We start from the raw sequence: 3,754 nt of genomic DNA on the forward strand, positions 1-3,754 counted from the left end.
GAAGCCTAAATATCGCTTGAATTTCCTTCAATGTGTTTCCCAAAGGACAGCTGATTAGGAGAATAGGAACCCTTGGGGTTTTCAGAACAGTGCCCTCAAGCAAACCACAAATGTAGCCTTCCTGATAACCAAGGTGGTATTTCCCTGCTGCAGCTGCACACTCAACCTTCGTCTTCCTGTGGGCCCTTATCACCTGCCCTCCTACTCACACTTCTAATCATTGTTCCCCAGCACAGGCATCATGCCTCAGGGTCAGAATCATAAGCTCTGCATCCATGAGAAACGCCACCAGGCCCGATATGAGCCTGAGTCACAGGGGAGTTCAGCCCGCTGCAGTAATGGAAGAGCTTCCCTCTACCTCTTCTCTTTTAGAAGATAATTCACAGAGCTCACCAGCTACTGGGTCAAATAGCACTTCCCAGGGGTCTTTGGAAGCCCCATCTACTACCAACACTTTTTCAACTACTTCTGACACAACATATGATGAAGAAGATACCAGTCAAGATGAGGAAGATTCAGGTTCCTCCAATGTCTCATCTTCTACCTACAGTGATACTCTGAACATCATGACAAGTTTGTTGGAACAGTTCCTTCTGCATAAATATAAAATGAAGCAGCCCATCATCAGGAAAACATGATGAAGATTATCCACCCAAGATACCATAACCGATTTGCCGAGATTCTCAAGAGAGCCTCTGAACACATCGAGGCTGTCTTTGCAGTTGGCTTGAAGGAATTTGATTCAACCATCCACTCCTATGACCTTGTCAGCAAACTGAACCTGCCCAACAATGGGAGAGTGTGGGATGGTAGGGGCTTACCTAAGACCAGTGTCTTGATGACAGTTCTGAGTGTGATCTTTGTGAAGGGCCACTGTGCCGCTGAGGAAGACATCTGGAAATTCTTGAATATGATGCAAGTATATGCTGGGAGAAAACACTTCACCTACGGAGAGCCCAGTAAGCTCATCACCAAAGACTTTGTGATGATGAATTACCTGGAGTACCGCCCGGTTGCCAATGGTGATCCTCCACGTTATGAGTTCCTGTGGGGCCCACGAGCCCATGCTGAAACTAGCAAAATGAAAGTCTTGGAGTTTTTGGCAAAAGTCAGTGATACAGTCCCCAGTGCCTTCTCATCACAATATGAAGAAGCTTTGCAAGATGAGGAGGAGAGAGCTCGAGTCACAGTTCCAGCCAGGCCTGGCACCACTGTCACTTCCAGGCATGTTCCATGGCCACGTCCAGCAGCTTCTCCCACCCCTACTGAAGACCAACTCTTTCAAAAAAATCATCCAGATAAGAAAATTTGACATCAAAGTAGGGACTTTTGCCAAAATGGGAAGCAATCCCACAATAATACTGCTGGGACAATGGAATGAAAAAATAAAATGAAAAAAATTTCAAAACATGATGAACCTTGATTGTTCTCCATCTTTTCTGTCTTCTGTTTTGTAAAATTAAATAATTTATATCTCAATATGCTTCTTGAAAAATGCAGGAGGTATTAAATCTTAACAAGTTATACCTCTCACTGTATTCAATTATTTTTTGAGCATCTGCTCTTTGAAAGGCTCTATGCTAGTTCTGGTGAGGCTAAGATCAAGACCTCCCTTATGCCCATACAACTTTAGAAACAAGGAGCTGCAATCACATAGCAAGATCTTGAGATAGCCTTAAGAAATGACAGGAAAGTAAAAAGACTATCCAGGAGGAAATCTCTACCTGGGCTAACGTACTGATTTGTTAGGCTTTCCACAACAAAACCCCACAGAATCGGTGGCTCAAACAACGGAAATTTATTTTCTCAGAGTTCTAGAGGCTGCAAGTCCAAGATGAGGGCTGGTTTACCCTGAGGCCTCTCCCCTTGGCTGCCAGGTGGCCACCCTCTTCACTTGGCATTTCTTTTCAGTGCATATATCCCTGGTGCCTCCTTTTTTGTCTCAATTTCCTCTTACAGTCACATTGGGAATGGCCCATCGTAATGACTTCATTTTAACTCAACCATCACTTTAAAGACCTTATTTCTAACTACAGTTGCATTCTGAAGTACTCTGAGTTATGCCTTCAATATGCATTTGTTGAGGGGACACAATTTGGCCCCTAACAGACAGAAATCTACAGTGTCTCTGCTCTTATCTCAATGCAGGAGATTCCAGTGCACAGACTGGTATTCTATGCAAATCCTCTCCAGGGAATTTCTGAGATGTAAGGGTGAACTCCCTTGAGGTGTTTAGGGAAGGAAATTCCTCCCTTTACCCCTTTTGAATTCTTGTGGTTAGACTACTAATAAACTTGACACAAGACAGAGTAACAGGAGAAAAAGAGACAAATTGCAATTCACGTGCACAAGAAGTGTCACAGAAATGGGACCTAAGTAGTGGGCAAAGCAGGCAGCTTCTTTATTTTGTAGACAACAAAACAATTTGTGAGGAATCGACAGGGCAAATCAACTTAGGTTTTACGTACTCAACTAGTAAGGAATCTAAACAGAATCGGTACCCAGGGTAGTAAATGAAAGACTTAACAAGGTTTGTGTATACAGGCTTCTCTGCTTGAACTGCCTACTTCTGGTTAGAAGGGTTTCCCTCTGCCTCCAGATGCAGGCAGTACATCCTTCATATGAGATGCATTTCTTGCTCTCAGGGAGGCAGAAATTGGGGCTTGGCAGCATGTCACTCCTCTGTTGGCTGTTTCTTAAGTAACTTGAATTCAAAATAATTAATATATTTGGGGGCAGAGTGCCCTAAGCCTTGACAGGTCTGTCCTCTGAAACTTGCCTGCAAGTCTCACATGGTAAAAGCTGACCTGGTCACTGTGGAGAGAGAGAATGGATTAGTGGTGTCCTCCATTTCATGGCAGCAGTTGCATTATTCTGAGAACAGGTCAGTTCATTTAAAGAGTGGTATCTCATTTCAATAGGTGGTGATGCAGGTGGGCTCCCAAAGCTAGGTCTCGGATGCAAGCGGTATCAGGTAGTTATTAATAAGAAGCATTTTTATGGAAACAAAAGAAAAGCAGACGTTAATCACTGGAGCTGGTTATAAACCAGTTTCTGAGCCCAGCGGGTAGTCAGTCAAGTTTTCTTGGTGTCAGGATCGAAGCAACTATTGCCATTTGAAATGTCTCTATCACAGTTAGCAATATCTCTGGGTGATCAGCTTAACTTTCTGAGTGGCTGGTACAGCAACAGGCATGAAGTCTATTTGAACATAAAGTGTTGTGACAATTTCTCTGATCTTTGCATCAAGTCATGTGGCTTCACGTTGCAGGACTTCAGGAAAATGGCAATGTTAGTTCTCAGTGATTCAAGTCAAAAGAACGGGAGAGTGAGCGGATCAAGATCACAGAGGTGTATCGCTTGGAGCTTACCATCTCTCCCACAGACACATCAAAAGGATGGGAGAAATTGGGAATTTTAGTAAGACAGTTGCATCTAGATACGGGTGGACACTAGAAAAATTCAGCATCCAATCCAGTTTGCAGGTAAATAATAAAACTTCTAGGAAACATAATACCATTAGAACCTAATACCCACACATGTGTAGTACACTTTCTATTGAACCAATTTTTTCTGTCTATCATGTCCCTCATTTCTACCGAAGACAGGAAAACTAAGACCTAATTTGTTTGCAAAGGAAGTCTAAATTCAATAAACTCGGCCTGATTATTTATCTAAGTACAGTAAGAATAACAATTTTCCAATTAGATCAGATCAGATCAGTCACTAAGTCGTGTCCGACTCTTTGTGACCC

The 3,754-nt window shown here is 42.9% G+C and overlaps 1 pseudogene; it reads left to right on the plus strand.

Moving 5' to 3' along the window:
• Nucleotides 1-299: 299 nt before the first annotated feature.
• LOC113887976 lies at nucleotides 300-1,269 on the plus strand (annotated as a pseudogene).
• The last annotated feature ends 2,485 nt before the right edge of the window (nucleotides 1,270-3,754 follow it).

This window comes from Bos indicus x Bos taurus, chromosome X (genome assembly GCF_003369695.1).
Source record: "Bos indicus x Bos taurus breed Angus x Brahman F1 hybrid chromosome X, Bos_hybrid_MaternalHap_v2.0, whole genome shotgun sequence".
Taxonomy (NCBI): domain Eukaryota; kingdom Metazoa; phylum Chordata; class Mammalia; order Artiodactyla; family Bovidae; genus Bos; species Bos indicus x Bos taurus.